Source organism: Xyrauchen texanus, chromosome 48, assembly GCF_025860055.1.
Source record: "Xyrauchen texanus isolate HMW12.3.18 chromosome 48, RBS_HiC_50CHRs, whole genome shotgun sequence".
Classification (NCBI taxonomy): Eukaryota; Metazoa; Chordata; class Actinopteri; order Cypriniformes; family Catostomidae; genus Xyrauchen; species Xyrauchen texanus.
In genome coordinates, this window is record NC_068323.1 from 3887186 (window position 1) to 3901940 (window position 14755).

General features: G+C 39.1%; 1 long non-coding RNA gene across 8 annotated transcripts in view; it reads right to left on the reverse strand.

Moving 5' to 3' along the window:
• Positions 1 to 8953, reverse strand: part of LOC127639751 (uncharacterized) — an 84350-nt gene extending 75397 nt beyond the window's left edge. For all 8 annotated transcript variants that reach the window (XR_007970009.1, XR_007970007.1, XR_007970010.1 and 5 more), the window contains exons 1-3: positions 8813 to 8953; positions 3384 to 3539; positions 220 to 375 (exon numbers count right to left, since the gene is read on the reverse strand). This is a non-coding gene — a long non-coding RNA (uncharacterized LOC127639751). The remainder of the gene's footprint in view (positions 1 to 219; positions 376 to 3383; positions 3540 to 8812) is intronic.
• Between the last annotated feature and the right edge of the window lie 5802 nt (positions 8954 to 14755).

The following is a 14755-nucleotide window of genomic DNA, read 5'->3' on the forward strand; positions in this document are numbered from 1 at the left end:
TGTGCAGTGTCAGATAAAAAAAAAACTCAGGGAGTAGCGTGGCGCCATACGGGGGTTGGACGTGTGAATGGTGAGCTCTACACACTTTGCTAGTTTTTTATTCTTTTTGTGTCTTAAACCAGTGAGATTTGATACACCCTGCTACATAACTGTTCTATGAAGTCAACATGTCAAAGAATTCAAAATCCTCAGGCTCTGGATATATTAAAAGACACTTACGTGCTCAAGCTGATTCCCCAGACAGGGCCGCAGACCGGGGACTCAATTTGGCCGGTGCGGCAGGAGAAATTCAGCGTCAACTATCCAATGTGTCTGTAATGCAGATGAACATCACGGTGGACTTGGAGGATCTTGCTGTAATACGTTGATCGATTACTGCAATGGAGATGAAATTAGTTGAGTTGGTTACAAGAATCAGAGATGTCAAGTGTTGTCCAGGCATCTAAACGGTTCGATAATCATCTAGTCATCGGAGAGGGAATTAACTGCTAATCTGCTTTTGTTAAAAGTTTAAATAGAATCATTATAGAATGGAAAGCTTTCGCCAACCATGACACAAGCCCAGATCAGTCTGATCCTTAAAAAGGAAAAAGATCCAAGCGAGTGTAAGAGTTAATGTCCAATTTTCCTGCTCCAGCTAGACGTAAAAATATTGTCAAAAATTCTGGCTAAGCGATTAAGTAAAGTTATGACATCTCTTATACATATAGACCTGGTGGTGTTTATTTGGGGCAGCAGCTCTTCTGATAACATTAGGCATTTCACCAATATCATGTGGTCAGTGGCGAATGATTAGACTCCGGTCACGGCCATCTCACTTGATGCTGAGAAGGTGTTTGACATGGTAGAATGGGATTATTTTTTAAAGATTTTGGAATATTTTTATTGGGTGGATTAAGTTACTTTATAGACAACTGGTAGTGGCGGTACAAATAAATTGATTAATTTCAAATTATTTTACTCTTGCCCTAAAACCATTAGCAGTCGTGATAAGAAGGGAAGATGATTTTCCAGTGGTGGTGGCGGGAGGTATGGCACATACATTTTTGCATTATGCAGATAAAATTGTATTATTCGTCTCTGACCCTATGAGATCTATGCCTTGCCTCCACTGAATTATTCATTATTTTTCTAAGTTCTCGGGATACAGTCAGTAGGTCTATATACGAAGCTTTGGCTCTGACAGGGTACTGCCCATAATGGCTTTCCTGCCAGGTGCCATCCAGTGGCCTAAACAGGACATCAAGTATTTGGGCATTTTATTCATAGCAAATATGTGTGATTTAGTTAGAGTTAATTTTGACCCCTAAATAAAACGGTTTTCGAGTGATTTGAGTAGGTAGGCTTCATTACATTTATCTATGATTGGGAAGGTTAATGTTATTAAAACTCAACTACCTGTTACAATGTAGATGTCCCCCTCTCTTATTTCAAGCAATTTGATAGCATAGCGAAGTCCTTTATTAGGAATGATAAGCATCCCAGATTACATTTCAATATGTTACTTAGGCCGATTGACCAAGTAGGCCTACCTAAGATATTGTTTTATTATTATACATTCGGTCTCAGACATTTGGCCCATTGGTCGCTTCCACTCGAAAGAGCCCGTCCCTGGTTTATATTGACCCTTGCCCCTATTTTGCCATTGCAAAGCCTATCAAACTAATCTGAGAAGTTGCACCCCGTTATCTCGCATTTGCACTCGGTATGGACAAAAGTGTCCAGAGAGTTTAATTCAGACATTTATTTAAATATAGCCTTAAGCAAATGGCTGAACCCTAAATGATGTATTAATAAGTCCCCTTTAGTGACTTATTTGACTTTTGTGAGAGGGGTTACTACACTCAGTGACCTATATTAGCGTGGAGTGTTGAGATCTTTTGAAAATTTGGTTCAACATTTTGGGATTCCCAGATCTCAGTTTTATAGATATTTATAGCTGCACCACCTGCTCTTTATTGTTTTTGGGAGTAGCACACACCCCCCTAAAGCGGAAGATACCCTGGGAGGGGTGATTACTGCTTTTGGAAAAGGTCATGAGGCATCAGTTTATTACTTCCTGCTCATTCAGAGTCTGGGGGGCGGAGCTTCAAATTCTCTCAAGAGATTATGGGAGAAAGATTTAAACTTGGTATTGGAGGAGGGAGTGTGGACTAGGATTCTAAAAAGACGGCAAGTCTGCATCTAGATATGCAAGGGTTCACCTTATGCAATTCAAGATTTTACATAGATTTTATTGGACCCCCTCTAGATTGTATTCCATGTCTTTTATTTTGAAAAGTTTAGTTCCTGTTTTCCTAGTCATGTGATGCCCTGTTTTACCTCCCTGTTCATGTGTCTTGTTTTCATTGGTTTATTGTTTAATTATCTTGTTTAGAGTTCTGTTTGTTCATTGGTTTGTTCCCCCATGACTAGTATTTAAACCCTCTTGTTTTCCATTGTCCATGGTCAAGTTGTGCGTGTGCGCATCTGTAAGGATAGTAAAACCCAAAATGTTTGAATTTGAGATGTCATTTTATTCACATTTCAAAGATTTCAAACTTTTGTTCCTTTGATTATATTAATATATATATTAATTGTCAGGGAGCACACCTGTCATGTATAGGGTTATGGTATTGTTCTCTCTGTATCATGTTTTATTGACCCTTGTCACTGCTGGTGATGAGATAACAGCATTATGACCCCCTCTGCAGGTAACATCAAGTAAGTGTTTGTTAACGGCAGCAGAACTCAGCGGAAGAGCTCAGACAGGAACTGCAAGCAGGAAGTTCTACAAGTAAATCTACTGGACACCCAATATTGAGTGTGATACACAGCAGGGGTGTTGGGACAGATAAGGGGATCAGACCCCAGAGGAGAAAAACAGGAAGTGTTCAACAGATGGCTATAAATGTGAGGGCTTTAAAACACAGCCAGAACTCATTGTTTTTCATTATGGACAGACGGACACACACGTTTCACTCCATGAATAAAATATGTTTTATGACTTTGTCTTTGTTCACCAAGTAGTCCGTCTGTCACCTTGTCAGGTTGGGCTGCGCAAGATATCGTCGTGTGCCCTCCAAGGATATCATGGTCCTGTCACCTTGCCAGGTTGAGTTTTTGTCTGACGAGGACTGTGCCATAATCATTCCCTCTCCTTTATGTGTTTCAGGTGCCGCTGGCATGCGGAATCAGTGTTTCCACGGGAACCCTGATTGTTTCCATGGGAACGCTGATCATGACGTGTGAATAGCGAGCTCTACACACTTTGCTAGTTTTTAATTCTTTTTGTGTCTTAAACCAGTGAGATTTGATACACCCTGCTACATAACTGTTCTATGAAGTCAACATGTCAAAGAATTAAAAATCCTCAGACTCTGGATATATTAAAAGACACTTACGTGCTCAAGCTGATTCCCCAGACAGGGCCGCAGACCGGGGACTCAATTTGGCCGGTGCAGCAGGAGGAATTCAGCGTCAACTATCCAATGTGTCTGTAATGCAGACAAACGTCATGGTGGACTTGGAGGACCTTGCTGTAATACGTTGATCGATTACTGCAATGGAGATAAAATTAGTTGAGTTGGTTACAAGAATCAGGGATGTCAAGTGTTGTCCAGCCATCTAAACGGTTTGATAATCATCTAGTCATCGGAGAGGGAATTAACTGCTAATCTGCTTTTGTTAAAAGTTTAAATAGAATCATTATAGAATGGAAAGCTTTCGCCAACCATGACACAAGCCCGGATCAGTCTGATCCTTAAAAAGGAAAAAGATCCAAGCGAGTGTAAGAGTTACTGTCCAATTTTTCTGATCCAGCTAGATGTAAAAAATATTGTTAAAAATTCTGGCTAACTGATTAAGTAAAGTTATGACATCTCTTATACATCTAGATCAGGTGGGGTTTATTTGGGGCAGCAGCTCTTCTGATAACATTAGGCATTTCATCAATATCATGTGGTCAGTGGCGAATGATCAGACTCCGGTCACGGCCATCTCACTTGATGCTGAGAAGGTGTTTGACATGGTAGAATGGGATTATTTTTTAAAGATTTTGGAATACTTTTATTGGGTGGATTAAGTTACTTTATAGACAACTGGTAGCGGTGGTACAAACAAATGGATTAATTTCAAATTATTTTACTCTTGCCCTAAAACCATTAGCAGTCGTGATAAGAAGGGAAGATGATTATCCAGTGGTGGTGGCGGGAGGTATGGCACATACATTTTTGCATTATGCAGATAAAATTGTATTATTCGTCTCTGACCCTATGAGATCTATGCCTTGCCTCCACAGAATTACTCATTATTTTTCTAAGTTCTCGGGATACAGTCAGTAGGTCTAAATCCGAAGCTTTGGCTCTGACAGGGTACTGCCCATTAATGGCTTTCCTGCCAGGTGCCTTCCAGTGGCCTAAACAGGACATCAAGTATTTGGGCATTTTATTCCCAGCAAATATGTGTGATTTAGTTAGAGTTCATTTTGACCCCTTAATAAAACGGTTTTCGAGTGATTTGAGTAGGTAGGCTTCATTACATTTATCTATGATTGGGAAGGTTAATGTTATTAAAACTCAACTACCTGTTACAATGTAGATGTCCCCCTCTCTTATTTCAATTTTCAATTTGATAGCATAGCGAAGTCCTTTATTAGGAATGATAAGCGTCCCAGATTACATTTCAATATGTTACTTAGGCCGATTGACCAAGTTGGACTAGGCCTACCTAAGATATTGTTTTATTATTATACATTCGGTCTCAGACATTTGGCCCATTGGTCGCTTACACTCGAAAGAGCCCGTCCCTGGTTTATATTGACCCTTGCCCCTATTTTGCCATTGCAAAGCCTATCAAACTAATCTGAGAAGTTGCACCCCGTTATCTCGCATTTGCACTCGGTATGGACAAAAGTGTCCAGAGAGTTTAATTCAGACATTTATTTAAATATAGCCTTAAGCAAATGGCTGAACCCTAAATGATGTATTAATAAGTCCCCTTTAGTGACTTATTTGACTTTTGTGAGAGGGGTTACTACACTCGGTGACCTATATTAGCGTGGAGTGTTGAGATCTTTTGAAAATTTGGTTCAACATTTTGGGATTCCCAGATCTCAGTTTTATAGATATTTATAGCTGTGCCACATGCTCTTTATTGTTTTTGGGAGTAGCACCCCCTAAAGCGGAAGATACCCTGGGAGGGGTGATTACTGCTTTTGGAAAAGGTCATTAGGCATCAGTTTATTACTTCCTGCTCATTCAGAGTCTGGGGGACGGAGCTTCAAATTCTCTCAAGAGATTATGGGAGAAAGATTTAAACTTGGTATTGGAGGAGGGAGTGTGGACTAGGATTCTAAAAAGACGGCAAGTCTGCATCTAGATATGCAAGGGTTCACCTTATGCAGTTCAAGATTTTACATAGATTTTATTGGACCCCCTCTAGATTGTATTCCATGTCTTTTATTTTGAAAAGTTTAGTTCCTGTTTTCCTAGTCATGTGATGCCCTGTTTTACCTCCCTGTTCATGTGTCTTGTTTTCATTGGTTTATTGTTTAATTATCTCGTTTAGAGTTCTGTTTGTTCATTGGTTTGTTCCCCCATGTATTTAAACCCTCTTGTTTTCCATTGTCCATGGTCAAGTTGTGCGTGTGCGCATCCGTAAGAATAGTAAAACCCAAAATGTTTGACCTTGTGGGGACATTTCATTGGTTCCCAAGAGGAAAACAGCTTATAAATCATACAAAATTATGTTTTTTGAAAATGTAAAAATGAAGAAAGTTTTCTGTGAGAGTTGGGTTTAGGGGTTGTGTTGGGTTTAGGGGTTTGTGTTGTGTTGGGTTTAGGGGATGTGTTGGGTTTAGGGGTTGTGTTGGGTTTAGGGGTTGTTATGTTTAGGGTAAGGGTTAGTTGTTGTGTTAGGGTTGGGTGTTGTGTTAGGTGTTGGGTTGGGTTTAGGGGTTGAGTTGGAGGATGCGTTGGGTTTAGGGGTCACGTTGGGTTTAGGGGTTGTGTTAGGGTTTAGGGGTTGTGTTGGGTTTAGGGGTTGTGTTATGTTTAGGGTAAGGGTTAGTTGTTGGGTTAGGTGTTGTGTTAGGTGTTGTGTTTGGTTTAGGGGTTGTGTTGGGTTGGGTTTAGTGGTCATGTTAGGTTTAGGGGTTGTGTTGGGTTTAGGGGTTGTGTTGGATTTAGGGGTGGTATTGGGTTTAGGAGTTGTGTTATGTTTAGGGTAAGGGTTAGGTGTTGTGTTAGGTGTTGTGTTGGGTTTAGGGGTTGTGTTGGGTTTAGGGGTCGCATTGGGTTTAGGGGTCACGTTGGGTTTAGGGGTCGTGTTGGGTTTAGGGGTGGTATTGGGTTTAGGGGTTGTGTTGGGTTTAGGGGTGGTATTGGGTTTAGGGGTGGTATTGGGTTTAGGGGTCACGTTGGGTTTAGGGGTTGTGTTGGGTTTAGGGGTGGTATTGGGTTTAGGGGTCACGTTGGGTTTAGGGGTTGTGTTGGGTTTAGGGGTGGTATTGGGTTTAGGGGGTGTGTTGGGTTTAGGGGGTGTGTTGGGTTTAGGGGTTGTGTTGGGTTTAGGGGATGGGTTGGGTTTAGGGGTTGTGTTGGGTTTAGAGGTTGTGTTGGGTTTAGGGGTTGTGTTGGGTTTAGAGGTTGTGTTGGGTTTAGGGGTTGTGTTGGGTTTAGAGGTTGTGTTGGGTTTAGGGGTTGTGTTGGGTTTAGGGGTTGTGTTGGGTTTAGAGGTTGTGTTGGGTTTAGGGGTTGTGTTGGGTTTAGAGGTTGTGTTGGGTTTAGGGGTTGTGTTAGGTTTAGGGGTCATGTTGGGTTTAGGGGTTGTGTTGGGTTGGGTTAGGGCCTAAAATCAAAATGTCACTTTTATTTTAATTTAATTGTCCATCATTTAATATCCTCAAAACAGTCACAGAGCACCTCAAAAGAACAACTACTGTTGGTTTTAAACAGTAGATAAAATTGTGTGTCATCAGCGTAGCAATAGTAAGAAATTGTATTTCTGAAAATAGCAACCAGGGGGAGCATTTATAACGAAAAGAGAATAGGGCCCAAAATGGACCCTTGAGGCACACCACACATCAAGGGAGCCGAAGAAGAGGAATACTTCCCAATGCTCACCGAAAAAGTTCTGTCTTTGAGGTAAGAGGCAAACCACTGCAGGGCGACACCCCGAATGCCCACCACACTATCCAAACAATGTAACAGAATGTTATAATCAATTGTATTGAATGCAGTGCTGAGATCCAACAAGACAAGCACAACATGCAATCCAGTATCGAGTGCTTGTAACAGGTCATTCAGCAGTGCAGTTTCAATACTGTGCAAAGATCTGAAAACAGACTGAAATGTATCTAAAATATTAAATGAGATAAGAGATAAGAATTCAACTGACAATACACAACTCTCTCCAAGCCAACCACTAAACATTACAGACCATTTCAGAGCAGATTTTTGTTACTAAGTGACAAACACAATGTTCATGAATAAGGTTTGGCTAGGCCTTTTTATTCTAGTGAAGATACATCTTAATGCTACAGCAAATTCACCAAATTCATTTTCTGTTCCAGTATGATAAAACCCTCGTGTACACAGTGATGTCCATATAAACATGTTTTACGGAGTCTGATGTGGAACAACTTGACTGTCCTGAACCCCTTCTGAACACCTTTGAGATGAATGAGAACAACAATGTCAATAGTTTTAAAATTAAATGCTCAACAATCATAAATGTGTGTAAGTGCTTCAGTTTCCACAAACTTTTTACCATATAAAAGTGTTTTAGCATCACATATTAGTCCGTTGTGATCAACTGATATCATGCACACAATTTAGAATATTTCCTGCAATGAATTTCCTGTAATGTTGTCAGTGCTGCTGGTGTAATGACATACAGACTGAATGACTCTTCTAATGCTGATCTCACTGCTGTAACTCCTCCTAGTGACTGAAGATGGAAACACATCCGGTTTCTAACAGCTCTCTCACAGTGACTCTGTTTCACAGTGTGAATTTGAGATGTCATTTTATTCACATTTCAAACTTTCGTTCCTTTGATTATTTTAATATATTAATTGTCAGGGAGCACACATGTCATGTATGGGGTTATCTTATTGTTCTCTCAGTATCATGTTTTATTGACCCTTGTCACTGCTGGTGATGAGATAACAGCATTATGACCCCCTCTGCAGGTAACATCAAGTAAGTGTTTGTTAACGGCAGCAGAACTCAGCGGAAGAGCTCAGACAGGAACTGCAAGCAGGAAGTTCTACAAGTAAATCTACTGGACACCCAATATTGAGTGTGAATTAAAATGTTTGAAGATATTCAGAGATTTATTAAATCTGCATCAGTGAATGTCATTAAATAGTGCACATAAATGTAACCTAAACATACACAACAGGGGTGTTGGGACAGATAAGGGGATCAGACCCCGGAGGAGAGAAACAGGAAGTGTTCAACAGATGGCTATAAATGTGAGGGCTTTAAAACACAGCCAGCACTCATTGCTTTTCATTACAGACAGACACCACAAATAAAATATGTTTTATGATTTTGTCTTTGATCACCCAGTAGTCCATCTGTCACCTTGTCAGGTTGGGTTTTAAAAATGTCCCGAGGTTCGCACAAGAGTTCAATCTCCTCGTGTGTCATGTGCGACGCTGAATCGTTCAGTGTGATTAATGTTTGTGATAGTTCTATGTTGTTTAATGTTAGTCTTGCCTATGCTGATTGTTTGACCTGTCAAGTGTTAATCGTGCTCTCTTGTCTAGTTGGAGATCTCTCATGTGTCTGTTGGTCTCTACCCGCGTATCGGGAAGTGTGGTTACCTTCAGGTTCGCCTTACGCCTCTCTTCACCGCCCACGAATCGAAGGAAGAGGATTCCTCGTCTCTGCCCCGTGTTGGGAAACACTAGTCCTCCTTCGCCTGCTCTTTGTTCCGCATCACACCAGCTTCAACAGACACTTCCTCACTTCAACAACAAACACACTCCTCCCTCTGGGCGGAATCTGAGATTCAACAAGACAATCACAACATGTGATCCAGTATCGAGTGTTTGTAACAGGTCATTATTGATCTTCAGCAGTGCAGTTTCAGTCCTGTGCAAACATCTGAAGCCAGAAATATCTTAATTATTAAATGCATTTAGATCATAATTCAACTGGCGATACACAACTCTCTCCAACAGCTTTGAGATAAAAAGCAGTTTGGAAATAGGTCTAAAATGAGTAAAGGACAGATGGGTCAAGATGAGGTTTCTTAAGCAGAGGGGAACAACAGCATTTACATTTACATTTATGCATTTGGCAGATGCTTTTATCCAAAGCGACTTACAGTGCAATTATTACAGGGACAATCCCCCCGGAGCAACCTGGAGTTAAGTGCCTTACTCAAGGACACAATGGTGGTGGACCCCACTCCCAGACAAGCTACAGTCTGTCCCCGGTCGAGCAGGGATGTGCAGGATACCGCTAAAAATAAAGGGGCATACATACCAGCGACCTTCTGATTAACAGCCCTGTGCTTTAGCCACTACGCCACCACCTCTCCACACCAGTACATCCAAACACATGTTTAAAACTGGCAGGTACAACTCCATTTACTAGAGAGCTGTTAATAATGCAATAAAACACTTCCTTAACAAGACGAGCTGGAATAACATCTGACTCACAGCTGGAACATGAAGCCTTAGAAACAAGATCACTGGATGAAAACATGTTAACAAACCAGTTGATGAACATATCATGGGGGGAATAACATTCTGATGGCTTAATAAAGACTCGATCGCCAAGATTTTAGTTTTCCAGAGAAAGAACAGGACAAGCAACTGAGAGGGGATTTAACTCCGACACAATTGTCTTAAAGAATCCTCTAGACCTGTTTGCATTATCAGTGATGAGTTTGGAGAGTAAATTTGACTTGACCTCTTTCACTGAACTTTGATTACTGGTTAAACGTGCAATTAGTGATTCATATGAGACCTGGAGTTTATCGTTTATCCACTTTCACTCAACCATACGGCACTCTTGTATGAGAGAACGGGTATAAGCATGAGCAGGAGCTTTCAGTGCACAACAATACAAAAAACAGCAGCAAGACATAGATAATAATAAAAAAAGAAATTATACGTACAAACATACACATACGTAGTGCAAATCTAATACAAATCCGTTATATACAGTACACAAATACAGTATGTTATGTACTGTTTTTTTTCTTTGTATGTAATGCAGAAGAGGATGTGTTGGATAATATAAATAGACTAAACTGTGTATTGCACATCATTATTGTTCAATGGGGCGGCTTTAACTGTTCATGAGATGGATAGGGGGAAAAACGGTTCCGGTGGTCAGTGCTCTGTAGGTCTGGCCAGAAGGCAATGGTTCAGAGAGGTAATGGGCTGGGTGAGTGGGGTACACAGTGATTTTTACAGCCTTTTTCCTCCCTCTGGAAGTGTACAGTTCTTGAAGGGATGCAGACTCATCGTCATCTCGGATGAGGCCGATGACAGTGGTGTCATCTGCAAACTTGGTTGACAAAACCAATGTCATTTGTAAGTTGTGTAAGATACTTGAGAACACACATGCAGTCTTCTCATCTCGAAGAGTTTTCACAAGAATGTCTTGAGAGGGGCCATTATTAAAACAGTCCAGGGAATTACTGGCACATCGGTCAGAGTTGAGCGTGTTTTCATCAGCTGGAAACATTGTCAACAAAAAACGCGCCGCACTTGCTGCAGATCAAGTTGACCGTCTGGTGTTTTTGACAAACAATATGTAGATGTACGAGTGAGTGGATAGTTTCAGAATGACAGTTTGCCATTTTGTGTTTACATAACACATTACGCCGTTGAAGCGTGTTTTCTCATATTACTGATGCACTTCTACTTATATGCAACTTTTGTTACCTCAATTTCCTTGCGTGCACATTTAGGAAATTATATTTGATTTATGAATGATTGTTTAAAACGTTATGCACTTTAAACAAAGTCATGTTATTTCATTTCAATTAAAAATGAATGCTTGATTTGGTTCATATTTGCTTATTGCGCCCTCTTGTGGGCTTAGGAGACAATGCAGTACCTTTTTCCTCTTACATAAAGTAACATCTTTAGAATTCTAATATAATTCGAATATTATTATTATTTCAGTTAGAAATTCGAATTTAGTTTTTCAGCCATTTTGACAGTCCTACTGCAAGACCACAGTGGTACGAGCACAGCATCTCAGGGGCGAGCTTTTTGGGGAACGCGCGCTTCCCCAAAAACTAGAGGGGTCATTTCAGGAGTACCTCAATGTAAGCATGGATGACATCAAAGGAAGTTTGGATGGTGGCACCGTTATTTCTGCTAGAAGATTGCAGATGTGGAGAGACAATATAATGTGTGACTGCATGTGCGTGTTGATCCAATTTGAAGGAAAAACCCAACGAACAAAAGTGAAGCTAGGATTTATAAGCTTTCAGTAGGAGAGTAAATACCCCCTCCTTTGAGATGTTTTAAATGCCAACGCATGGGACACACTGTAAATACACTGTGCAAAATGTGGAGGAGAACATGAGTATGGCAAGTGTGAGGAGGGAACAGAGATTAAATGTTGTAACTGTGGGGGAGACCGTAATGCTGCCTATGCAGGACGTCCCATACAACAAGAAGAGTGCAAAATATAACATATGCAGCAGATGCTACCCGTAAGATAAAAGGCAAAGCAGAAACAAATATAAAAATAGTCATGCAGAATACATACATATAGAAATAATGGGAATGAATGAAGGAATCAGAATTATAAATCTGTGTAAGCCATGTAAAGAAATAAGTAATACTTTTCTAAAAAGAGGTGATGGGTGAGACACAGGGCATTGTGTCTCAAAAAAGTGACTTACAGAGCACTTATTACAGGGACAGTCCCCCCGGAGCAACCTGGAGTTAAGTGTCTTACTCAAGGACACAATGGTGGTGACTGTGGGGATCGAACCAGCAACCTTCTGCTTACCAGTTCAGTGCTTTAGCCCACTACACCACCACCACTCTAATAAGAGATAATGGAAAGAAAAAGAAAAGAAAAGTGTACCATGGTGGTCAGAAGATTGCACAGTGCGAATTAGAGAAAGAAAATAAGACATTTTGAATTTTAAGAAGATTAATAACTCAAGATACAATCGAAGAGTATCAGAAGAGAAGGGCAATCGTAAAAAGGGTGGCAAGAGTTCTGCAGTACAGTTGGGAGAGAGTTTGGAGAATGATTAGGAAAATGAAAGGTATTAATAACTATGAGCAGATCCCTGTAATAGAAGAGAAAGGGAAGATGGCCATTACAAATAAGGAAAAAGCAGAAGTGTTATATTTTGTTGGGTTCCGGCACACATTGGGATAGTGGGGAATGAAATGGCTGATAAATTAGCAAAAAAAAGCATCAAAGAAAAACTTGGTGGGTATTAAAGTACCCCTGGGGAGAAGTGAGGTAAAATCAGAGATTCAAAAGAAACTACATTTATGGCAACATAGGTGGGAAAATAGAAGCACAGGGAGATAAAATTAGCTAAATTAGTAGGAAAATAACTAGAAGAAAGGAAGATGTAATGAGTTCTAGATTAAGACTGGGACACACAGGATTGAATTCAACACTTGTAATAATGGAGAAGCATGAAAATGGTGTGTGTGATGAATGTGATGTTAAGAAACTGTAGAGCATGTGTTTTTATAAATATAATGTATTTATAAATATAATGTTCAACGCAGGAGTCTTTTTAATAACATAAAGGATAGACCAGTAAATGTCACAGACCTCTTGAGTAAGGGTTGGAGAGATTCTCAGACATATAGGGCTGTTTTAACCACTAGAGCACAGGATATAATGTATGGGGGATCGTGATGCTTCTGCCCATCCTGGAGATTGAGGAGCTGAAGCGGGATCTGATCCTCTGGGGTGGGCGGGGCATTACATCCTCATATATATATATATATATATGTGCATATGTAGGTGTAGTGTGTGTGTGTGTGTGTGTGTGTGTGTGTGTGTGGTGTGTGTATATAAAAATAAATAAATAATAATACAAATATTATTAATAAAAAAATACAGATGTATCCCACATGTAAGCTATACAGTAGGTGGCTGTAATACTCTTAAGGAGTGAGCGGCCATTAACAAGAAGAAGAAGAAGATACAAATAGAGTAATAACAAGGGATGCAATGTTTACAATTTTCACTGATGGATCTATAGATCCTGAAACAGGCCGAGCATCAGCAGCTGTATCTGTCCCACACTTACAAGTTAAAAATTGTTAAAGAGTATCTGACCAAGTAGGAGTTTATTCAACAGAGATTGAAGCGATATTATTTATCGAGGCACAAATCTGCAAAAATAATAAATAAATAAATGTAATAATAAAAAAATTAATGTCTTGATAAAAAAATATATAATTAGTTTTAATTAAAATTATTCCTGAATTTATTTTTGTATGACTTTTTTTCCTTTATTTATTATTTTCTGTTTTTATTTTTATTCTTTTAAACTTTTTTTATTCTTTCATTTATTTATTTTTGTATTTATTATTTATGAGTTCATTTATTTTTATATTTATTTATTCCCACATGTATTTATTTCCATATTTAAATATTCCCACATTTATTTATTTTTATATTTATTCTTACATTTCTAATATAATACATTTGATAATGATGTGGGCGGGTCCTGCTTACCATCGGTTTATCGCGTGCTCGATTACTCTTGACTTGTTTTGTTGTGACGTCAGGTCATAGCCAAATCTCGTGTAAACTATAGCTGACGCTGTTTTTAAGGATTTTTGTATTTATTTTGTAATTAGAGATATGTTTTTGAGTTTAATACCCTGTATATAGTTCTTAATTGTGTTGTTTTGTTGTTAATCTTTTTTATTTATTTGTAATATTTTGTATTATTATTGTATTTTTATTTTTTTACTGATTTTATTTCAATTATTGTTATTGTCATTCTGTAATGGATTACTTTGTGATTTTGATACCAAATTAAAAAAATATATATATATAATAATAAATAAAAAAAAACGATAACTGACGCTTCACATATATCTAGAGAGTTGCGCATCTTAGTGAATGAGGTCGATAATCGCGCATCAGATGACTGTTTCATTTAGAGTAGAGGTGCTGATTGATGTTTTAGGAGAGCTGTAAACAGGTGTTGTGCCTAATTCCGACTGCCCGGCTGAAGTCTTCCCCCCTTAGCGTGCACGCGCACAGTACCGCTGTGCTTCCACTAGATGGCAGTAAAATGCGAGAATTTCGTCTTCATTCAAGCCATCCGAAAGTTCAGTTAGGATGATGTTTTACATTTTCCAGTAGATGACAGACTCTGACATGTAATTCAAAGGATTTCAAATGCCATTCCCCTACATCCTTATGATCCTTATTGAAACAGTGTTTCTACACAACAAGTCGATTCTGGTCTCTTTTGTCTGCTATTTGAAAGTGATTTAAGCCTACTGGTAGATTTGATAATGTTATGGGTATTATATCTAAACACTTGTTATTGTACATGTATGTAGTAAAGTTCTGTAATTTGGTCTTGGTGGAAATAAATAATATATCTTTATTTCTACTGCACCTTTCAGATTTTAAGCAAAAAGTTTTTAACAAATGAATAAGAGAAACCTACATAAATGAATGAATGTAAACAACACAAACACACATGAATATCATATAAATATATATATATTCTGTGTACTGACACACGCAGCACTGTTTGTCCAATAACACATTATATTTACTTAAACAGT